Genomic DNA, 25,108 nt, shown 5'->3' with positions numbered 1-25,108 from the left:
TACGTGAATTCAAAACCTAACGTTAAACCCGAAGAAAGTGATTATGCCCTATGCTGGTTACCAACGACAAATAGTTATAAATTGAAAACGATAAATGAAGGGGGACAGAAAAAGAATACATGGGAGGTGCTCGAGCACCTGTCGCCCCCATATGTGCCCCCTACCGCTCCGCAAATCGATGACCTTGAGGCAAGGGAAAGTGAAAATGAATCGGCAGCTGCAGCTGAAGAAGATGCAGACCAGGGTGAAGAGGAAACGGAGCGTGCAAAACCGCAGAGTATAGGAGCCAGGAGGATGGAAACCAGGTCACAAACAGCTAAAAATCACAAAGAGGAAGTCGAACAGACCACCAGACTATATCCTCTGAGAGAAGTACCTATGGGAGGAGCAAATGGAGGGACGGGGTATGTTAATGTTCCCCTGACTAGCGCTGAGGTACGGAATTTTAAAAAGGAAATGAAAGGCCTATTAGAAGACCCCATGGGCCTGGCCGAACAGTTGGATCAATTCCTAGGACCCAACATTTATACCTGGGATGAAATGTACTCAATTATGGGAACCTTGTTTTCCACCCAAGAAAGACAAATGATAAGACAGGCGGCCATAGTAATGTGGGAAAAGGAAAGGCCAAACGAAGCAGAGCCGCAACAGAAATTCCCTCTTGTGGACCCAGGCTGGGATAAGCAAACGGAGGGGGGCCGAAGAAATATGAGAGATATGCGAGAATTCCTAATAAAGGGAATAAGACAGGCGGTTCCGAAGGGACACAACTTTACCAAGGCATGTGGGAGCCACCAAAATCCCGAGGAGACTCCGTCCGACTTCCTAGATAAAATCCGGAGGAATATGCAACAATACGCGGGAATAGACCCTGAGACGGAGGTTGGCCAACAGCTGATTCGTGTTGAATTTGTATCGAAAGCATGGCCAGATATAAGGAAAAAAACTGGAAAAACTAGAAGACTGGAATATTAAACCCTTGAGTGAACTACTTAGGGAGGCACAGTAAGTGTTTGTAAGAAGGGATGAAGAGAAGCAGAAGAAAGCAGCCAAGATAATGGTCCAGACGGTCCAACAGGTGACCGCAGACAAAAGAGAAAGAAGAGACCCATGGCCGGGACGAAGTGGCAGCCAAGATCGAAGTAGGGGACCCAGGAGGGCCTCTAGATGTTTTCACTGCAACGAAGAGGGACACTTCAGGTGCGAGTGCCCCAGATACCGACGGGAAGTGCGCTCGTACGCCATGATGGAAGAAGAGTACTGGGGGGGTCGGGGGTTCCAACCCTTGGGGAAGAAAAATCATCGGCAGGAACCCCTGGTAAACTTGAAATTAGGTCCCCAAGGGTGTGACACAACCTTCATGGTCGGCTCAGTCCTGTGAGTTATACGCGCTCCAAAGGGCTCTGATAATATTGGAAAAGAGAGTTGGAACTGTATACACTGACTCCAAATACGCCTATGGGATAGTACATACATTTGGGAAGATATGGAAAGAAAGAGGACTGATAACGGCCAGGGGAAAAGGACTGGCACATGAACAAATGATAAGTATGACATTGGAAGCCCTGGCCTTACCGACTGAAATTGCGGTAGCGCATGTACCCGGACACCAAAAAGGATCGACACCTGATGCTGTGGGGAACCGTCTGGCGGACAAGGAGGCCAAACGGGCAGCAGTTGAAGAACCGGTGCAACTCCTGACTTTGATACCAGTGAGAGAAGGACTTACTAAACTACCTGTGTTTACTCAAATGGAGATTGACAACATGAACCAACTAGGAGCCCGGAAAGACGCTGATGGTAAATGGAGAATCCCCGATGGAAGACAGGTGCTAAATAAGGAAGTGACCCGCAACATACTCCAACAACTGCACCAACAGACCCACTGGGGAGCGCAGGCAATGTGTGACACGGTACTTAGGGAATATGCATGCAAGGGAATCTACACTTTGGCCCAACAAGAGGTAACTGGATGTCCAACGTGCCAGCGAATAAACAAGAAAGTGATGCGATCCATCCCAAGAGGCGGCCAACCCCTGGCCATGAGACCCTTCCATGGAATCCAAATCGACTTCACCGAGCTGCCCCAAGTGCAGAGATGGAAATACTTATTGGTAATCGTGGATCACTTTACACGCTGGGTGGAAGCATACCCAACTACTAAGGCAGATGCGCCCACAGTAGCTCGGATACTACTTGAGAACATAATCCCCAGATATGGAATCGTGGGGTCCATAGACTCTGACCGGGGGACACACTTCGCCTCCAAGACGCACCAGTTAATTTGCGATGCACTGAGTATCCAATGGAAGTACCATACCCCGTGGCATCCCCAGAGTTCAGGAAGAGTAGAGCGAATGAACAGCACCCTGAAGGCACAGCTAACCAAGTTAATGTTGGAAACCAAGCTACCATGGACCAAGTGTTTGCCGATCGTTCTCCTGAGAATATGTACAGCGCCCTGGAAGGACATAGGAGTATCTCCTTATGAGATGCTCTTTGGACTGCCATATTGGAATAAAATAGAGGGGTATCCCACACTACAGGGGGGTGATTTATTTGTAAAGAACAATTTACTGGCCTTGTCCCGTTCCTTTGCAGAGCTACGCAAGAAAGGTCTGCTCGCCCAGACTTGACTTCGCTCTACACCAAGTAACCCCAGTGGATTGGGTTCTGGTGAAAACTTGGAAGCCAGAGAAGCTCCAACTGCAGTGGGAAGGCCACTTCCAGGTCCTGCTCACGACTGAAGCTGCAGTTCGGACAAAAGAAAAAGTGTGGACACACGCGTCAAGAATAAAGGGGCCTGTGAAGCCTGAGAGCGGTGACGAGTGGACCTGTGCACCAGGAGAAAAACCATTGGTGGTGAAACTAAAGAGGCAACAGAGATGAGTCGCATGAAGAGCGCAGTAATATGGACAATTTGTATTATACTGTGTATATTATGTGTTGGGAGGATGGAGGGAAGATGTGATAAGTGTCGAACAACAGTGTGGGTGAGAAGTCGGGTCTTCCCTGGATCCTTCGTATCCCACTCGCATGTAAATGACTGTTGTTATGATAAAAGCAGAAGGGTGTTGGGAAAATGGTAAGCCGTACTATCAGGTCTATAATAAAGGCGGTTGGTGGCGAACAGTACTCTGGATGGTGGGAGGTGGATTAATGAGTTTGATGCTTTTACCCTGCCTCATTCCCTGTGTACAAGCACTAATAAAACGAAGTGTGTCACAACTTCAGGCAATAGCAATACCTCAACACGGCACTGGCATTGGAGCTGTTGGCAAAACAGCAGAGCCAGATGCGAACAGCAATATACCAGAACAGGCTGGCTGTGGATTACCTATTGGCCTCTGAGGGCGGGGTATGTGGGAAGTTCAATCTTACAAACTGTTGCCTTAAGATAGACGACAGTGGAAAGGCCGTGTTAAAAATATCCGACAAAATTCGGAAACTGGCCCACGTGCCAGTACAAAACTGGAGATCCCTGGGGAACATGAGTTGGCTAGACGGGCTACTGGGAGGTAGTTGGTGGCGCACCGCTCTCCTAGTAGCGGGGGGGGGGGGGGGTCTAATGATTCTCTTACTTTTGCCGTGTTTGATTCCTTGTATACGAACACTGATCAGGCGCAGTATATTCCAGCTCCAGGCAGTAGCGATATCCCAACATGGGACAAACAAGCTAAAACTTATGCTATTAAAGAAGAAAGTTGACCCTCCACGGGGGGCGGAGGAAGGACGGTGGGCCCCCTGGAAAGAGGAGAAATGCTAGCTGCTACGCACATCTTAAAAAGAAAAAGGGTGGAATTGTGAGAGTTGAAGTAAATTAAGATGTGCGTGGGCTTGGAAGAGGTTAAAGTCAGTAAACAAATGTGATTTAATTATGTCTGATAAGCAGGAATGCAGAAGCGCCTGACAAGATTAACTGCTTGTGGAAAACAGAGCAGATATGCGAAGATTGTAATCATTGAAGTCCTGAGATATGGACTATTGTTTTACAGAAATGTGTAAAAAACAACTCCAAATATGGAATGGGAAAACACTGAATCTAAGACTGTGTACCTCCCGAGTCAGGGAGGGGGGGTGGTAAGGAAGAAGGATAAAACCTGCTGCCCTGTAAGGTTCAGGGTTCCCTTCTCTGAAGGCACCCAGCTCTGCAGAACTGTTAATAAACTTTGTTTCCTTGAATTTGTCTTGAAGCCATTATTCGGGAGCGTGGCTCGTTTCTAACATGTTATATTTTAAAATTCCAGCAAAAACATCGGCACTCCAGATTTAATCCAAGAGCGACTGGCTGGTTAAACAGCTTAATGAAAATAGAGAATGGTGCATTTTCTAAACCGGTACACGTTAAAGTGTCCGATCCGACTCGGAATTAGCATTTGATGTTTACCATGGAGTCGCAGTGGGCAGACGCTCTGTTTGCAATCAAAGGCGTCTGGGGTTTCTCTTGGCTCGGAGGACCAGGGTTGATGCTCTTTGTCATGAAGTTCCCCTTGACTGGGAGGACTTGCGTAGAGCCTCTTTGTGTCGGAGCTGTGAGGCAAGGAGCGGAGCTGAACTGTATTGTATAGGTAAACCCATCCCTGGTTTGTGAGTTTTAATACACGTTAAATTTCGGGTTCGGTGGCATCATTCTCTAAGATTTGAATGTGTATACCTTGTACGGATAGGGTCCGGGTTAGTCTGCAGGCCGGGCGTCATTTTAATTTCTAGCAGGAAGTCGAGGCCTAAAGGCGCCATTACAGCCTGAGATCCAGGGAGCGTGTTAGTGAGGTGGAATCTAGAGAGGTTGACTCCGTTGCTCGTCAAATCGTAAGCTTAGAAAAAATAAACGATTAAGAAAATGTTGAATTACGAATCACAGGGCCTAATTCCGTCTAGTTATTGACATCAAGGATGCATTTTTTTTAAAAACGGAGAGGCCACTTCCAAAATGACATGTATTAGAATAATGGACCTTCATCGGGTGGCCCGTTAAGTGGCAGAGAAGTAGGTGATACTTGGGTCTCAGGGACTTGAAAGTGAAGGCCCCGTCGTTGTAATTTTTTTAAGAATGGGAGCATTTTATCAGTTTCTATGATTTCCTTTGGCGTTGCTCATATTTTTAAAAATGTAGTTGATTCTGTTTCTCCCTCTTCTCTGCCAATCTGTCGTCTTCTTTCTCCCTTTGTGTCACAGACTTGCAGATCAAGAGGCAGAGACAATAAAAGTCTTGTTTTAAAATACATAAATGGTTTAGTTCTATAAGGTAAAACGCCTCATGTTTATTGTATAATCTACTCATCTTCAGTAGTAGTTACGATCATACCGTGCGGCCCTGCATTCAACTTCTCTCTGGTGTTGAAGGGGAAGGGAATGCTTAAAGCATACATTTCCTGTTGCCCTGCTCTCTATTCTGGCAGGATATTTAGCCATCTATTATGTTTTCTGGGAACTTGGATGACTGAGGTAAATAACTTAACACTTTGAGATAGACTGCTTACTTGCAAATCAGCCATATTAGTGCCAAAATTGAGAAACTTCATGTGCAATTTTCTATATTGCAAATTTACATTCTGCAGTCTTTCATGGTAGTTTAAAAAAAACACACACTGGAAAGTAGCCCTGTGCACCGAGAGAAGCCTCGTTATTCCTTCCTTTTGCACTATTTATTTTTGTAATTTATCAACTTTTATGCCTTTGCATTGTACTGCTGCTGCAAAACAAATTTCACATCATATGTCAGTGCTAATAAATCTGATTCTGATCTGTTAGCATATTTGCCCTGTAAGCATTTCCACGTTGAGATAAACCTTCAGCCAGGTATATAAGACCTGTATACAAGACTAACCACATGCTTTGGACATCACAAAATGTTTCCCATCTAAGCAGATTATTTTTGGAAAATAACTAAATTTATGAGCAGACAATGAACTTAAACAGCAGATGTGGGAATTCTGAAGTAAAAGCAAAAATATGCTGGAAACACTCAGCAGACTCTGGAAACAGTATAAATTCAAGTTGCCGACCATTTGTCAAAACTGGGAAAGAGAAAAACCAAGTTGGTTTGAAGTTGCAGAAAGATGGATAGGACAAAGAATAACTGTGGAGATGTGGTTAGATGAAATTATTTGATTGATTGGTTGCTGAGGGCAGTGGGGAAGGAAGGGAATACAAAGAAAAATTATAGCTGTGAGATGAATATAATTAGAGAAGACACAGACTAAGGAATTTGAGATATGCTGATACGTAGGACATGCCCGCAGGTCAAGCCATGCTACTGGGGAGAGGAAAGACTAGATAGGTTATCTACAGCAGAAGTGGACAATTCTGATACATAGAAAGTGGTTTACTTGAAGTTGCAGAATTCACTATCGAGATAAAACTATCTGCCTGAGAAGGCAGTGCTGCTCTGGATACTGGAAGAAATCATTATTTCTTTATTATTGCACCAAGGACTTTTTATGCTCCCCTACAGGAAATTGGGTCCGTAGTTTATGATGTCATCTGATAGGATGTGGCATTAATGTAAGGTGAGGTGCCAAACTAGATATAGGATCATCTAATTAAGCTAAGGCTTAACAACATTATAAATTCAATTTTAAATATAATTGTATTAAACATGCCTGTTAAGACATCTTTCAGAACCTAGATGAACATTTTGTTTGAATTCCCAAGCTTGCATCAGTGATTCTTTTTTTTCTTCTGAAAGTAATTATTTTTGACTTGCTTTTTATTCTAAATGTGCAGCTTAGGATCCAATGGAATTTGAGCTAAATTGCTAACAATTCAACAGATTTCCCCTTTTGCTCTTTCCACAGCAGCATTATATTGGGCACAAATAATCATTCACACAATCTCTATGCTAAGAGTTAAGTAGGAAGCTTGAAATTAGGATGGGCAGTGTTGTGGAATGAATTTCAGGTTGACCATATTTTGAGAGGCCCTTGTTCTGTGCTGCTTGCTTTATTTTCCTTTGTGCCACCATTGTGTACTCCTTCCCCTTTGTGTTGCAAAAAAAGTTTCACAACAGCTTGATGTAGTTCAATTGTTGACATTTTTCAGTAGAAATGTGAAGCATTTTTACAAAAAAATATTATTTTTGAGGGAGCAGCACCACAGGAAATCTGTTTTGATAAAATGAGTTGCTTCTACACCACAATCTGCAATCACTTGTCATGGTTATTGGTACAGGGTGGGCAATGGCCCTTGTGAGTTGCTGTATTGGTTTCTTTTATGTATCAGTAAGAATACAGCAAAAGATTGTGGGGTAATTCAGGGTGGAGAATGTATTGCAAGCATGGTCCCTCCATGATCTGCCTGAATAATGTGTTTCTATTGGATGTCGCATGCAGGTAAGTGACAACAGCATTTCTAAAACTTACTTTCTTTTGCATGTGTTTTACATTGATACTTGTAAACTTTAATTCTCTGGCTTTTGAATGTGCAGTTTTATTATATGAAAACGTATCTTTTTGACTGTTGTGTTGTTTGCAATGGAAGCATAATATATGACATTTGTGAAATGTGTTCATTGTTAGTTCAAAGTAAATACTTTTACAAATGAAATTTGGAATTATAGCGGCCATAGTAATCCTACATTACTGTGCTAAATAATGTTAGGTTTTTGTGCACTACTGTGCCTGTGCTATTTATTTTAAATGATCTTGTGTTCAATTGACTTTCTTCATGATCTCTTGAAATTCCTCAAAGCAGCTGGCATTTGCCTACCTATAAATATTTTAAGAATGGCGGCATTATGCAAAATAACTTGCATTTTTGCTTATCGTTACCAGTTAGTACTTAAAAGCGCATAAAATTGAGCACATTTTTTGCAAAATATTTGAAAGGTTCTGCAAATAATAGCCTGCTTTTTGCAAGCATTAATAGAAGTGCATAGGTTTCTCCCACTGTTGCTGTTTTTATGAAAATAATTTTGCCAGACCTATATATTTTAATGTTTAAAACACATTTTAAATGCTGCATCTAGACTGCTGTTATTTAAAGCCTTAATCTCCACTCTTTCTCAACGTTAGCTTATCATTATGTTGATTTCATGTTACAGGGGAAGAACAAGTTATCTTTGTGTCATTAGATAGATTCCCCCACCCCCATTTTATTATCTTCATAATGAATAAGGGGATAACATTTCATCTTGAGTTCTAAACAGGCTATAATTTGACTGTTGTCAGATGCAGCCTTTGAATTATTAACTCCATGAAGAGTTTTATTAGTATTGCATTGAATGGCTGCACGGTACTAAAATGGAAGTGTGTTACATTAACACAGAGCATACGTCTGATTTTTGCTAGGTTTCTGAGATAGCTTGTGGGCAGTGTCAGTGGTAGTGAGATGCTGGGCTAGCATGTTGGGTTTTGCTTTTCTTCAGTGGCTAAGTTGCCATAATTCCATTGCTCATCTTGCATGACTAAACATTAGCTCTGATTGGCATTCCTCTGGGAATCAATATTAAAATGAACTGTGTTTTTTAAATTATTGATCCCAGTAACCAGTAAGATTCAAGTTTAATCAATTGACCCACAAAGCTTTCATGGACAGGACAGCTGTTGAAAGGTTACAGAGCCCTCTTGAGTTCATGGTGGCACAGTGATGCTGTCATTACTGTGACCACCTCCCAGCTCTGGGGACCTTGGTTCATGGCTGTTTGCAGGTTTCCTCCCAATCTCAAAGTCATTCTGGTAGATTAATTGTAGGTGGAATGAGACTGATGGCATTGCCACCTTGGGAGATGCCATAGCTCCAGTGGGCTGAATGACCACTTTATGTGATGATATGTCTCAGAAAAAGATTTTTTTCTGGCTTCAATTAATCTCCCATCTCCCCCAAATTATAAATTGCATGCAGGTAGGTTATTTAACTTTACTTTTCTCGTTTTATTATTAGAAATAAATTAGATATTCCAAGATGATTAATTGAACTATATAGCTTATAAGTCCTAAGTTTAATCTCTTGTGTGATGAGTTAGCTATTAAGTCATCGGTAGGAATGTCACAATTTACTTCTTGGTGATTTCTGGATTAGGTAGTGAAAATCAAGTGAAGCCTTGTTCCTGACCACAATCCAGTGATCCCTTCTGTCACTGCATGTGTGAGCAGTATTGGGCTTAACTTTGATGTCCCTGCATGAGAATAGCTTCCCAGTATTTAATGCTTTTGGCCCACATCCAAGGCAAAACTGGGTGAGGTGCCAGAAAACCTTTAATTCTAGTATACCTATATTGTCTTCAGGAGTGTAAAGAACGTTGGGAGGGAGTAGTAGACTGTTGAAATTCCATTTTTTATTGTTGCAGTCTTTTAAATCAATGGAAATTTGATCACTGAGATAGGTGAATCAGTAATTTTGCAGTCAATTCCCTCTGTCTTTGTAAAGATATGACTTGTTTTTCTTTTGCAGTTCCTTACTGAGCATCTTGAATGAACAGCGCTGAATTAGACTATAAAATGTCAGGTGCAGATCATGTAATCAACACTGGTAACAACGTGACTGCTAATAGCACTGATATTTGCCGAGAAGTCACGCGCAACTTCTGCACCCTTGGCAAGCGCTGCAAGTTCCGACATCCAAAGTCTAATATGTTTTGAGCTTGGCCTCCTTTTTCCGATGACCTACACCTTAAATGGCTGGATTCCAGTCTGCAGTGACTAACAGAAGGTTGGATGCCAGTGATCTGATGTAAATTGCAGATAGAACTTTATAGGTATGGTGAAAATCACGAAGTGGTAAGCTTTAATCTTGATGAGTAGATGTCTATTGAAGCAAACACTGTTCCGCATCTGGATGGGAATGATGCATCTTGAGATTATTTTCAGTTGATTCCTAAAACTTTTGCAAAAACTTTATCCTATGAAGTTACAATTGAGAACACCATAGGAGTGTCAGACCTGGAGCAAAATGCACACTTCTGATAACAAATGACAATGGAAATGTTGGCCTCCACATTGTGGAAACAAGTACAATGCACTTCTCCCAGCAACAGCAGGGAAAGCAAATCTGAGAGTATGATTAAAACCTGGCACATTATTATTATACTTTGTTACATCGAGTAAATAGGTAACAGTTTTATTTTGACCTCAGCAGGTATTCCAGGTATTCCTTGTTTGATAGATGTTTGTAAATGAAGCTCATTGTGAATGTAATATGTTTTACCAATGCATGCTTGCTATGAAATAGCTCTTGTCTGCATAATTCTTATATTGATTAACAACATGAGTGGTAACATCAGAGTATATTGTAATGCAAAACTCTGCTCAATGCATTATTTGCACTTCCAGACAATTGATGAATATCTTTTTAGTACCTTTAATATTGGTTGATTATTAGGTTTATTTGGTACAAGCTTGTGACTTTTTGCAGCTGCTGTTCTGCAGAAGGGCAGGTTTCATTGAGTTGTGCATTGTCCATTATCACACATGAGTCATTAATTCAGTGTTGACAACAGTGGAACTGTTGATAACACTGGCATTTTGTGAAATTGTGCCAAAAATATGGATTGTGCTTTTGTTTGAAACTAATTTTTCTGTCTTTTTCTGAAATGAGAAAGCATTATGAATGTATTTGTGGATTTTCTTTAATCGATTCTGAAAAATTGGAATCTCACTGTTACTGGTGGCCTGTTTTCAGTTTGCTTAGAAATGATACCTGGTGGATATAAGGGAGAGTACATTGCTTCATCAATTTGCAAATGGCAGCTATTGTGTTCTTGTGGAGATATATGGATATTCATGTTGTAATCCCTTACATTCCTGGTAACTAATGTTGCACATCACCTTCTATATGGATTGTATGTTTATTGATTCTCAGCGCAACTGTGAACTGTGATTAGGGCAACACAGTAGTGTAGCAGTTAGCAAAATTTACAGTGCCAGCAATTGGCACTCCCCCCACTGTCTGTAAGGAGCTTGGACTTCCTCCCCGTGACCTCATGGGTTTCCTCCCACATTCAAAAGTCATATGTGTTAAGGTTAGTAAGCTGTGGGCGTGCTATGTTGGCGCCAGAAGTATGGTGATACTTTCAGGCTGCCTCCAGCCAATCCCTGGACTGTGTTAGTCATCGATGCAAACAACACATTTCACTGTATGTTTCAATATACTTGTGACAAATAAAGCTAAACCTTTTTTCCTTTTATTTCTCTTTCCAACCTGCTCAGTGAAAAAGTTAGAATGTATTATCATTTTTATAGTGGAAAGAATTTATAAGAGAAATTATTTTACACCACCTTTATAGTTCAGGTTATTTAAAATTGCATTTGAGGGATTGCCTTTCCTTATGGAAGTTAATTTCTTAGAATCCCACAGCCTTAATGTACTTCAACTGTCACCATGATAAATATTTCACTTTTAGCTATTCCTCATTCCAGTTAGAGTTCTTTTTCACTTGGGTGGGTAAAATGTTAAAGTTTGAAAATTCTAATTGCTCATTTTTAATAGTTATTACCATGCTTAATTTGGCTTTTTTTTGGTCCCTCATCTACGTAGAGATTTTCTTCTGGATATATCTTTGAAAGTCATGTGGTGCTATGATGTTTGTGATTCTGCTAAAACCAAAATTATTAGGGTTCTGCCTAACTGATTCTCTTTTTCACTCTTTCTTGTTTATCACTCGCCCTGTTTCTCAGTAGGTAGCCAACTGCTTGGTCAAAGCACAAGGTTTTGAGGCATTTCCTGTGATGGACTGGGCTGTATAGGACCATAGAATATTACAGCACAGAAACAGGCCTTTTGGCCCTTTTTGGCTGTACCAAACTATTTTTCTGCTTAGTCCCACTGACCTGCACCTGGGCCATTTCCCTCCAAACCCCTCTCATCCATGTACCTGTCCAAGTTTTTCTTAAATGTCAAAAGTGAGCCTGCATTCACCACTTCATCTGGCTGCTCATTCCACACTCCCACCACTCTCTCTGCGTGAAGAATGTTCCCTTTAAACTTTTCCCCCTTCACCCTTAACCCATGTCCTCTGGTTTTTTCCTGCCCTGGCCTCAGTGGAAAAAACCTGCTTGCATTCTCTCTATCTATACCCATCATAATTTTATACACCTCTATCAAATCTCCCCTCATTCTCCTACGCTCCAGGGAATAAAGTCCTAACCTATTCAACCTTTCTCTGTAACTCAGTTTCTTAAGTCCCGGCAACATCCTCGTAAACCTTCTCTGCACTCTTTCAACCTTATTAATATCCTTCCTGTAATTAGGTGACCAAAACTGCACACAATACTCCAAATTTGACCTCACCAATGCCTTATACAACCTCACCATAACATTCCAACTCTTATATGCAATACTTTGATTTATAAAGGCCTATGTACCAAAAGCTCTCTTTACAACCCTATCTACCTGTGACACCACTTTTAGGGAATTTTGTATCTGTATTCCCAGATCCCTCTGTTCTACTGCACTCCTCAGTGTCTTACCTTTTACCTTGTATGTTCTACCTTGGTTTGTCCTTCCAAAGTGCAATGCCTCACACTTGTCTGTATTAAACTCCATCTGCCATTTTTCAGCCCATTTTTCCAGCTGGTCCAAATCCCTCTGCAAGCTTTGAAAACCTTCCTCACTGTCCACTACACCTCCAATCTTTGTATCATCAGCAAATTTGCTGATCCAATTTACCACATTATCATCCAGATCATTGATATAGATGACAAATAACAATGGACCCAGCACTGATCCCTGTGGCACACCACTAGTCACAGGCCTCCACTCAGAGAAGCAATCCTCCACTACCACTCTCTGACTTCTCCCATTGAGCCAATGTCTAATCCAATTTACTACCTCTCCATGTATACCTAGTGATTGAATCTTCCTAACTAACCTCCCATGTGGGAGTATCTACTACTATTTTTCTGTTCTTGAGAGTATCGACCAGCTGTGATACAACCAGCCAGGATGCTCTCCACTGTGCACCTATAGAAGTTTGTCAAAATTTTGGATGTTATACCAAATATCCGCAAACATCTGAGAAAGTAGAGGCCGTTCCTTCTTCATAACGGCACTGAGTGGTGGTCCCAGGACAAATCCCCTGAAATTATAATGCCAAGGAATTTAAAGTTACTGGCCCTTTCCACCTCCAATCCTTCAATGAAGACTGGCTCATGATCCTCTGGTTTCCTCCTCCTGTAGTCAATAATCAGCTCTTTGGTTTAGCTGATGTGGAATGAGTCATGGTTGTGGTACCATTCAACCAGATTTTCAATTTCCCTCCAATATCTTAATTTGTAACCACCTTTGATACGGCCAACAACAAACTTAAATATGGCATTGGAGCGGTACTTTGCCTCACAGTCATAAGTGTAAAGAGAGTAGAGCAGGGGGATAAGTGCACATCCTTGTGGTGCATCTATGCTGATGGAAATTGTGGAGGAAATGTTGCCAATTGGAACTGACTAGGGTCTGCAAGTGTGAAAATCCAGTTGCACAAAGAGGAGCAAAATTTAAGATTTATAGGACTTGAGGTGTTTATTGATACGGGGAGGTGCGAAACCATAAGGGTCACTTGTGCTTAACAGGGCCAATGTACTCTCAGTGGGCACTTTATTGGGTACCAGTTGTACCTAATAAAGTGGCCACTGAGTGTATATTCGTGGTCTTCTGCACACCGCTGTTCTAATGCATGGTTATTTGAGTTACTGTCGCCTTCCCTGTCAGCTTGAACTAGTTGGCAGTTCTTCTCTGACCTCTCTCATTAACAACGAGTTTTCACCCACTGAAGTGTGTTGACAGAATAGAAGTACAAAGGATGTTTCCTCTTGTGGAAGAATCTAGAAGTCTTTTTTTAAATTTAAGTCTGTTTATTTATAATAGAATGACTTGATTTTTTTTCTCTCTATGGGTTGCAAATCGTCCTCAGAAAGTGGTAGAAACAGAGTCTTTGAATATATTTAAAAGTAGAGATAGATTTTTGATAAATAGATGAAAGATTACTGGGGTCAGCAGGAAAGTTGTGGTTAAAATCGAAGCAATAATGATCTTAATCCTAATGATTTTAAGGGGCAGAGTGGCCTACTACTGCTGCTCATTCATTTGTTTGAGGTGTGGAAATCTTTTGTGTTCTTGGGTGTTTAGGTTGCATAAGAGAGTTATAGGAGATGATGTGTATGAATTTGAGAGGTTGGAACATATTAAAGGCTTTTTGGACAGGAAAGGAATGTTATGGATATGGATAGTGCAGCAATTTGAAGGGACTGGTGGTCAAGGAGGTATCCCTTTGAAGAGAGTGGTGATGTCAGTAGATTTAAAATACCCAAAGAGAGAACTGTTTTTACATTTTCAGATATCATTAGAGCCAGGAAGGAAATCTGGGTGATCAATAGTTTGTATTGAGGTTTGGGCAGCAGATGGGTCTCACAGACAACATAAGGTGGAGAGGGTTATGGGAGGCAGCATCCAAAATGCAGCTAAGTGTATTGGAGGAGATGAAGCTGAAAAGGTAACGAATGGTCTGGCTATGAGATGATGGTTTAGGATGGAGAAGAGAATATGGGAGTTATATTTGTATTCGAGTTTGTTCTTTGAATTGTGAGCAATCTTGTTTGATGGGTTGATAGACTTGATTAGATTTTATTTGGCCCTGCCAAACTTGGCAGTGAATATCTAAACCATTATGAACTCTAAACCTAGAGCCAGTCTATTTTATCTTTCCTTATAAGACAAATCTGTCATCCAGTGAATCAATCTGGTAAGCCTTGGCTGCATTCCATCCTTTGTAAATACATCCATCCTTGCCTAGGCAGACCAAACCTGTATATTCCAGATTTTAAAAAACTGCTGGAGGAACTCAGAGGATTGGGCACCGTCTGCACATGGGAAAGAAATTGTTGATATTTTGGGTTGAGACCCTTCATCAGTCTCGCTGCTGGACCTCTTCCTGAGACTTTGACAATTCCTTTACCTCCACAGTTGTTGGTCAGCACTCAGTTCCTGCAGGAATTTTTTGTTTGCACTAGATTCCATTATCTGCAGTCTCTGTGTCTAGATTGTATTCCAGATGTCTGACTCACCTGGGCTCTGTAGAATTAGACCAAGACATATGTACTCTTTTATTCAATGTTGTCACACTACATACCATTGCACTACTTGTCTTGCTTCTTGCTTGTTGAACCTGCACTTTAAGTTGTCTATGCATGAGTACACCCAGTTCCCTACAAACACCAAGATTTTTGAATGTTTCACCTCTTATGACTAATTTTTTTCCACATTGAAGTTGCACTGACCCTAACTATACCCCCTCAAGAATTTCATTATTCTCCTCCCAGCCCACACTGCCACATTTTTTATTGGGAATAAACTTGGATATATTGCATCTAATCTAATTTAAGTAGATTGAGAACAGTAGATCCCTACAGCAACAAACTGGTCACTCTGAACCCAAAGGTGACCATTTTATTCCTGGTCTGTTTTCTTTCTGTTAACCAATCGTTAATCCATGCTGATATATTACCCCCAGTACTGTGTTCTAATTTAATTTAATAAGTCATTTGTGTGGCACCTCATTGTAGGCCTTGAGCAACTGGTTTGTCTCCTATTGCTGACATAAAATACATTCAACAAGTTTGTCAAATGTGATTTCCCTTTCATAAATCCATGTTTGCTCTGGCCAGTCATATTATTTTCACAAGTGCCCCATTGCCACTTGGTTAAATGATTCTAATATTTTCCTTTCCCCTGTTTATGGGAGTTTGGATGTATATTTACTGTAGGATTTCCATAACTACATCATTTTGTGCACTTCATTTAGTATGTAAAGTACAGTAGGATGTCTGGAAATAAGATCACGACATTGGAGCAGAATTAGGCCATTTGGCCCATCACGTCTACTGTGCCATTTGATCATGGCCAATGCATCTCCCTCTCAACTCCATTCTTCTGCCTTCTCCCCGTAACCTGTCACACCCTAACTGATTAAAAATCTCCGCTTTAAATACACCCAATGACTCAGTCTCCACAGCAGCTTGTGGCAACGAATTCCACAGATCCACCACCCTCTGGCTAAAGGAATTTCTTCTTATCTCCATTCTAAATGGACGTCCCTCTATTTTGAAGCTGTGCCCTCTGGACCTAGACTCCCCCAATCTAGGAAACATCCTCTCCACATTGCACTCTATCTAGGCCTTTCAGCATTCGGAAGGTTTCAATGAGATCTCCTCTCATTCTTCTAAATTCCAGTGAGTAAAGGCCCAGAGCTATCAAATGCTCCTCGTATGATAGCCCTTTCATTCCTGGAATCATTCTCATGAACCTCCTTTGAACCCTGTCCAATGTCAGCACATTCTTGGATAAGAGGCCCAAAACTGCTCTTAATATTCCCAAGTGAGGCTTCACCAATGCCTTATAAAGCCTCAGCACTACATCCTTGCTTTTATATTCTAGTTCTCTTGAAATGAATTTGCCTTTGCCTTCCTCACCACCAACTCAACCTGCAAGTTAACCTTTAGACAATCCTATATGAGTACTCTCAAGTCCCTTTGCAGCTCAGATTTTGAATTCTCTCCCCATTTAGAAAGAAGCGCACACTTTTATTTCTTCTACCAAAGTGCATGACCATACTGTATTCCATCTGCCACTTTGTGCCCTTTCTCCTAATCTGTTCAAGTCGTTCTGCAAACTCAACACTATCTGCCTCTCCAACTATCTTCATATCATCTGCAAACTTGGCTACAAACTATCAATTCTATCATCTAAATCATTGACATACAACATAAAAAGTAGTCCCAATACCCACCCCTATGGAACACCACTAGTCACCAGCAGCCAATCAGAAAAGGCTCCCTTTATTCTCACTCTTTGCCTCTTACCAGTCACCCAATGCTCCATCCATGCCAGTATCTTTCCTGTAATACTATGGGCTCATATCTTGTTAAGCAGCCTCATGTGTGGCACTTTGTCAAAGGCCTTCTGAAAATCCAAGTAAAACATCCACTGATACTCCTTTGTCTATCCTGCTTGTTATTTCCTCAAAGAATTCCAACAGATCTGTCAGGCAAGATTTCCTCTTCAGGAAATCGTGCTGACCACAGCCTATTTTATCATGTTCCTCTAGTGGTAGTCCTTCGGATTCGAAGAAGACACAGAAACCTGTGCATGATGGAGTTTTCAGTAGAACAGCCATTGCACAGGGACAATCCCACTCTCTCGGCAGAAGAGACCCTGCTGCAGTGGATGACCAGGACGTCTAAGTGTCTTATGGTGCTCTTGGTGCTCCACAACGCCTGCTGGCCTGCCTTCTTGACCGTTGGACCATTAATCGGTCTCCTCCGCTCAACCTGCCAGGGCCAGACTTCACACGCTGGATAGGCAGATCCCCTACCTCACTGAGGATCGAAGACCCGTCGGCTGCCCTCACCTGGTTTAGCCCGTCTGTCAAGACAGTTTACTGGAGGTGTGACCGCTGCATGTGTTACAGCTACTTGGAGCCACAGGTGAGAGCTGAGTGCCAGGTGGGGACCAAAGGTGGACGAGCTGCCCTGAAAAGGGCATGGCAGGCCTCCCCTCCCCCCACCAGAGGTGCTACCCCTCCCTAGACACCCCATACACCCCTCTACATGTGCCTCTGAGTAACCCAAAATCACGTCCTTAACATTCAACTCCAACATCTTCCCAACCTATCATAATATAGCCCTTTTGTCATGCGTTTTCTGTCACCTGTTGTAATTTGTAGCCCACATCCTAGCTACTGTTTGTGGAGGCATTTATATAACTCCTATTAGGATCTTTTTACCCTTGCAGTTTCATACCTCTACCCACAAAGAATCTATATCTTCCAATGCTATGTCATCTCTTTCTAAAGATTTGATTACATTTTTAACCACCAGAGACATGCCACCCCTCTGCATACCTGCCTGTCCTTTTTGATAGAACATGTATTCTTTGATGTTAAGCTCCGAACTATAATCTTCCTTTAGCCACAACTCAGTGATGTCCAGAATGTCATACCTGCCATTCTCTGTGTACTACAAGATCATCTACCTTATTTCGTATACTGCATGCATTCAAATTTAACTCCTCAGTCCTCTATTTGTTACTCTTTTTGACTTTGGTGCCCTTTTACACTGCAACTCATCCCACTGACTGCAATTTTGCCCTATCATCTGCCTGTCCTTCCTGACAGTCTCACTACATACCCCTCCCCTCCGCCAAATCAGTTTAAACCCTCCCTCCCACAGTTCTAGCAAACCTGCCCACAAGGATATTGGTCCCCCTCGGGTTCAGGTGTAACCTGTCCCTTTTATACAAGTCGTACTTGCCCCAGAAAAGATCCCAATGATGTATAAATCTGAAACCCTGCCCCTGCACCAGTTCCTCAGCCACCCATTCATCTACGAAATCATCCTATTCTTACCCTTCCTGCTACGTGACCAGGCAGCAATCTAGACTCTAGAGATTGGATGTCCTGTTTATGAGCTTTCTACCTAGCTCCCTAAAACCTCTCTTTTGGACCTCCTCATCTTTCCTTCCAATGTCATTGGTGCGAAGACTTATAGGTACTCACCCTCTCCCTTGAGAATGTCATGCACCCGATCTGAGACATCCCTGATCCTGGCACCTGGGAGGCATCATACCATCAAGGTGTCTCTATCCTGTCCACTCTGCCAGCTATGGAATCAGCCCTCTTCTCCCCCATTCCCTTCTGAGACCCTATCGCTGCAGCTTCCCTCTTGGTAGGTTCCCCTACACCCCCACCCCCAACAGTATCCAAAGTGGTATACTGATTGAGGGGAACAGCCACAGGGATACTCTGCACTGGCTGCCCATTTCCTTCCCCACTCCTGACATTCACCCAGGTACCTGCCTCCCACAACTTAGGAGTGACCACCTCTCTGTTGCTCCAATCTATCACCTCTTCATTTCCTTAACGCATTCTCTGCGAAGCTGCAGCTCAGTGCACCTGGTGCAGATGTGATTATTCCACATCTCACACAAAGCCCCTGGACCCATCCTCATTGCACTAACTATGTACTAACATAGAATGAATGAAGAAGAAAAAGAAATTTACCAGATATTTACCTCACCTAAGCCTGATGGACCAAAGTCTCACCACTCCAACACTGGTTCACTCATAGAATGGCTGCTCCAACAAAGCCCGCTCCACTCATTTAAATGCAAGTATATCTTGGTTTTTTGGGTAGGTGGGGCTTGTCAGCCTTGTACAGCAGCCCGCCTAGGAGAAAGAAACCTCTGATTTTAAACCTCCACTGCCTTGTGGCCATACCCACCCATGGGAAAGGCTTCGGGAGTAAACTGCAAGGAAGAAATCTGGAACCAGGGTGCCTAAGGCAGTTTGATGTTGTCTACAACTTTACTCTGGCAACCTCTGTGACGACACTGGTGCCAGGTTGTATCGGCGCTTGCCCTTCTCTTGGATTACATCAGTGACGTGGAGAGGGGGAACCCACTGCATGGGCAACAGCTGGTTATTCAAATCTTCCCACCCCGGCTTGCACCCTGGAGAAGACACAGTCCACCAGAGGCACAAACCCATGATCCCCTGGGATCGATGGCTACCTACTATATCTTGGTTGAAGCTTCTTTCCTATGTTAAATTCCTTTAAAATGCCCTAATTTTAATAATATAGATAAAATTTATCAGTTTCCTCCACAGTCTGTAGGATAAGAGCACGTCAAACCATTCAAGAATATCTCTTTACAGTAGAAGAAGAATAAGCAAATTCTGCAAACAAGTATCGTTTTGTTTTTCTTATTGTGAGAGTTTGAAGTGTATATATCAACTGTTGTTCCAAGTATTGGCTCAGGCACAATATTGGTAATTAATAAAGTCTGTCAGCCATGCAAGGCTGTTTTTGACATAAACAATTGTTCATAAGTTAGAGTTTCTGGGATATTCAGATATTTGCTTTTGTATCGTTACTCAATTTTTCTAGATAAAGATCCTATAGGAAAGTAGATGTGGAACCACCTAACTGAAGGACCAGTAGCTATGTGTTCTATAAGAAATGACTCCCAAAAGTCTGTTCAGATCATAATTTTGTCAATGGTATTCCTGATTATTTAGATATTTCACAAATGCTGCCTAAGCTGAACATTTCCAGGTTATACATACAAAGTATTTACTTCTGAGCTGAACTAAAGGAGCCACTTTAAAATAATTTCTTTTAGAAGAAAGAGTACAATTTGGGTGATGTAAATACATAGATACTAATTACTAATCCAGGCAGACATAGTTGTGATTAAGAAAATGGAGTGATTGTAATTTTCTTGGTGAGAATGTACAATAGATTTTCACAGAGCATTAATAAATGAAGAAAGAGAAGATAACCGCTGTTGTTTTTTCTTATTGATATGAGAGGTTAGTATATCTGACATGTTGGGGAATGGGGGAATGTGTCTTAATATTTCACAGCACTAAATTATGTACCAGAGTGTCAATTAACTGGGAATCAAAGTTATAATTCCACATATTGGTGTATTCTATATTACTACAAGCTCTCATTGATCCTGTATCTATGGAGAAGGTTGGAGAAACAGAAGTATGTCAGATATGAAATGTAAATTCTAAAATCTAAATACTATAACATACAGAACCAACAGTGGAGTTTTTTGAAATGGTTATGAATGCTGCAAAAAATTGATTGCTTGGATGCTGATCAATAAAATAATAGCTTTGTCTAGCATTAAGGGAACTTTTAATGCATCTTGTACATGACAGTTACATTGTATGTTATATAATGTGATTGATTCTATCCATTGTGATTAGCATGTTGTTTTATATTTGTACATTTAGAAGATATATTTTTCCCTGTCAATATGGTTTGTCCCTTAAGATTCAGAAATGCATTTTATGAATTCCAGTCTTCCAAAAGTCACATAGCTATAGATTAACAGAACCTATTTTTGTGGTAGTCACAATGATGTAACTTACAAAACTATCCAGAAACAATCTGTCTTAATGCATTGAAGATCAAAAATAAAAGCCAAAAGAATATTTAAACAAAAGTAGGAATAAAAGAAAATTTTAGTTAGTTGTAGGGAAGATGGGGGAGGAATGGAAAAGACAAAGGTGAGATCAGGGTTACTGTGGGATAAATGAAGTAATCTGGTTGATAGGCTAATGAGGACAATTAGAGAGAAATAATACTAATAAATAATATTTAAAGCTGCAAGGTGAAGATAGTTAAAGAGAGAAATCTTAGAGAAAAAAGCTGTATAAAGGAAGCTTTAGGAAAACTAGCAGGTCGAGCCTTGCCATTGGAATGAGGAAAACTGAAGTAATAATGTAGAAGTATGCCGTACAAAACTACTAGTTCTGATACAAATGGAGAGAGAATTACTAGTTGAATTCAGCATCAAGTTGGGAAACTGGTAATGTGCCCAGACAGAATATTGAGTATAGGTTCTCAAGCTTGCATTGAGTTTTATTACAACAGTACAGAAGGCCAAAGACAGAGGTGAGAGTGCCATGGAGAATTAAGTTGCATCAACAGGAAATAAGTTGAAAAATTCAGCAGATTGGGCAGCATCTGTGGAAAGAGAAAAACATAAACATTTCAGGTCGAAGATACTTTGTCAGAATTCAGCAACAGGTAGCATAGTGGTTAGAATGATGCTAGTATGGCTTGGGTGCTCCGGGGTGAGGAGTTTCTGTGCTTCCTCCCCATGGAATGCATGTTTTTTCCAGGCCCTCTGGTTTCCTTCCATAGTCGAAAAACGTAGTGGGGTAGGTTAATTGATCATTGTAAATTGTCCAGTGATTAGGTTAGGGTCAAGTAGGTTTGTTGGGGGTTGCTGGGGCGGCATAGATCAAAGGGCCCATGCTGTATCACTAAATAATTTTTTTTTAAATTTACTTTTGAAGGGTTTGACTCCCCCTCCCCCTCTTTTTTTAAATTTAATTCCCTACCTGACACACCCACCCTCAGATAGAAGTTCCTCTGGCCCTTGCTTTCCACTCCACCAATCTCTGCATTCAGTGGGTCATCTTTTTCAATTCCCATCATCTTCAATGTCATTTTATCACCAGAAGTATCTCCTCATTCAGCATTACAAAAAGATTGTTTCTTTTTTATTTTTATTTGTTGAGATACAGTGCTGAGTAAGCCCCTTTGGCCCTCCGAGACATGCCACCGAAGAGCCCCCGATATAATAGCCTAATCACGGGACAATTTACAATGACCAATTAACCTACAGACCGTCTTTGGACTGTGGAAGGAAACTGGAGCACTGGGAGGAATCGCACACAATCACAGGGAGAACATGCAAATTCCTTACAGACAGCAGCAGGAATTGAACCTGGGTTGCTGATACTGTAAAGTAGTGGTCGCCAACCCGTCGATCTTTCAGACTTTCCCAGTATATCCTGAAAAAAAAAGAAAAATAAATACACAAATACTGTTGAGATTGTTTCCAGGTTGCGGGGTTTTCGTTCTGTTCTTTCTGTCCAGTGCGCATGCACATCGGTCCCCCGCGCTACACAGTGTACTTCAGTGGTCCCCAACCACCGGGCTGTGAGGAAACAATATGAGTCAGTTGCACCTTTCTTCATTCCCTGTCACAGCCACTGTTGAACTTGAACCCATGCGAGGTCATCAGTCGCCTAAACGCGCGGCCGGCGGGAAGACCCGATGCTACTGGCCCAGAGCGCGGCCGGCGGGAAGACCCGATGCTACTGGCCCGGAGCACGGCCGGTGGGAACCGCCAATGCTACTGGCCCGGAGTGCAGCCGGTGGGAACCGCCAATGCTACTGGCCCGGAGTGCGGCCGGTGGGAAGTTCTGATGCTACTGGCCCGGAGTGCGGCTGGTGAGAAGTTCTGATGCTACTGGCCCGGAGTGCGGCCGGTGGGAAGTTCTGATGCTACTGGCCCGGAGTGCAGCTAGCGGGAAGTTCCGATGCTACTGGCCCGGAGTGCAGCTGGCGGGAAGTGCTGATGCTACTGGCCCAGAGCACGGACAGATGGGCGCTGCCTTTGAACCTGTTTAGCACACCGAATGTTCGTGGGGAATCCGGTGCTAAAATATTCGCAGACGACCTAATTTGGGCTCAAGGTTTCGTAAGTATCAGAGCAGCTAACTCGCTGCGATCTGCTGAAACAAACTTTTGTCAGTCGATAGATCCTACAAGGGGGGCGGGCACGGGCCTCTCGCTCTCCTCGCTCAGTTGGTCGCTCTGTCCGGACTGCAACGGCTGCAGCCCTCCACGGGGACCTCCAGCCCTGACCTTGTCCTCTCACCCCACCCATGACCAGCCGCACCTGGCCAGGGCATCTGGCGGCGGGCGGGCAGAGGATGGAGTTCGGGCCTGGAGGCTGTCTAATGCGACAATGAAGCCCTCAAAACTGCTTTGGGACCTTGAGTCCAAGCACCCTGCACTTAAAGACGAACCCGTTGAGTTTTTTCTGCGGAAAAAACGTGAACAGGGCGGGATAGCAGCTAAGTGCCAAGAGCCGTGAAGGTCTTGTTTAACATCCCCCCCCCCCCGTCGGCCGGTCCGCAAGAATATTGTCAATATTAAACTGGTCCACGGTGCAAAAAAGGGTGGGTACCCCTGGTGCTTATGCATTATTTCTACTTCCGGGTTGCAGGATTTTACTTCCAGTCTTTTCTGCCCCAGTGCGCATGCGTGTGACTAATCCATTTGGAGTCGATCTCACCTTTCACTGAGGCCGAGGTAAGGAATCTTGGACTTAAAAATGTTGGTGACCACTACTGTAAAGCGTTGTGCTAGCCACTATACTACCACGCCATCCTTTTGGTGAATGCCTGGTCATTTCTTACATTCTTAGCAGCTATTCCCTCTTTGTGGATTTTCCAAAGCAACAACTGTTCACGATCTTCTATTGCTATAGTCTATTCATTTGAAAGTTTGATGTGTTGTGTATTCAGAGACGCTCTTCTGCACGTTACTGCAATGCGTAATTTTTTGAGTTATTGTTCCTGTCAGAGCAAAATGGCCAGACTGGTTCGCACTGACCTCTCATTAACAAGGTATTTTTGCCCACAGAACTACCACTCACTAGATTCTTGTTTTTGTTTTGCACCATGTGCTGTAAACACTAGAGATTGTTGTGTGTGAAAATCCCAGGAGATCAGCAGTTTCTGAGATACTCAAACCACCCCGTCTGGTACCAACAATCATTCCATAAGACCATAAGACATGGGAGAAGAATTAGGCCATCTGGCCCATCAAGTCTGCTCCGCCATTCAATCATGACTGATCCTTTGTTTTTCTCCTCCTCAACCTCAGTCTTCTCCCCGTAACCTTTGATGCCATGTCCAATCAAGAACCTATCAATCACTTCCTTAAATACATCCAATGACCTGGCCTCCACAGCTGCACATGGCAACAAATTGCGCAAATTCACCACCCTTCAGCTAAAGAAATTTCTCCACACCTCTGTTTTGAAATGGTGCCCCCCTATCCTGAGGCTCTGCTCTCTTATCATAGACTCTCCCACCATGGGAAACATTCTTTCCACATCTACTCTGTCTAGGCTATTCAACATTTGAAAGGTTTCAATGAGATCCCCTCTCATCCTTCTAAATTCCAGTGAGTACAGACCCAGAGCCATCAAACATTCCTATGATAACCCTTTCATTCCTGGAGTCATCCTTATGAACCTCCTCTGGACCCTCTCCAATGCCAGCACATCTTTTCTAAGATGAGAGGCCCAAAACTGTTCACAATATTCAAGGTGAGGCCTCACCAGTGCCTTATAAAGCCTCAGCATCTCCTCCTTGCTCTTGTATTCTAGACCTCTTGAAATGAATGCTAACATGGCATTTACCTTCCTCACCACCAACTCAACCTTCAAGTTAACCTTTAGGACGTTCTGCATAAGGACTCTGAAGTCCCTTTGCATCTCAGATTTTTGGATTTTTCACTGTTTAGAAAATAGTACACACATTTATTTCTACTACCAAAGTGCATGACCATGCATTTTCCAACATTGTATTTCATTTGCCACTTTATTGCCCATTCTCCTAAGCTAAGTCCTCCTGCATCCTACCTGTTTCTCAACATTACCTGCCCCTCCACTAATCGCTATATCATCTGCAAACTTGGCAAACAAAGCCATCTATTCCATCATCTAAATCATTTATATACAGCATAAAGAGAACTGGCCCCAACACTGATCCCAATGGAACACCACTAGTAACTGGCAGCCA

General features: G+C 42.4%; 2 protein-coding genes across 3 annotated transcripts in view; both read left to right on the top strand.

Moving 5' to 3' along the window:
* Positions 1-4,502: 4,502 nt before the first annotated feature.
* Positions 4,503-25,108, top strand: part of LOC140741117 (zinc finger CCCH domain-containing protein 10-like) — a 41,729-nt gene continuing 21,123 nt past the window's right edge. Inside the window, exon 1 of the mRNA XM_073070905.1 lies at positions 4,503-4,568. The gene's annotated coding sequence lies outside the window, so the exon portion shown is untranslated. The remainder of the gene's footprint in view (positions 4,569-25,108) is intronic.
* The window catches only part of LOC140741115 (zinc finger CCCH domain-containing protein 10-like), a 76,165-nt gene continuing 55,621 nt past the window's right edge, over positions 4,565-25,108 (top strand). The window contains exon 1 of one of the 2 annotated variants that reach the window (XM_073070899.1): positions 4,565-4,583. The gene's annotated coding sequence lies outside the window, so the exon portion shown is untranslated. Of the gene's footprint in view, positions 4,588-25,108 lie in introns of both variants that reach the window. The other variant, XM_073070900.1, reaches the window with a different exon arrangement.

This window comes from Hemitrygon akajei, chromosome 18 (assembly GCF_048418815.1).
Source record: "Hemitrygon akajei chromosome 18, sHemAka1.3, whole genome shotgun sequence".
NCBI classification, from domain to species: domain Eukaryota; kingdom Metazoa; phylum Chordata; class Chondrichthyes; order Myliobatiformes; family Dasyatidae; genus Hemitrygon; species Hemitrygon akajei.
This window is presented reverse-complemented; position numbering and strand designations above follow the sequence as displayed.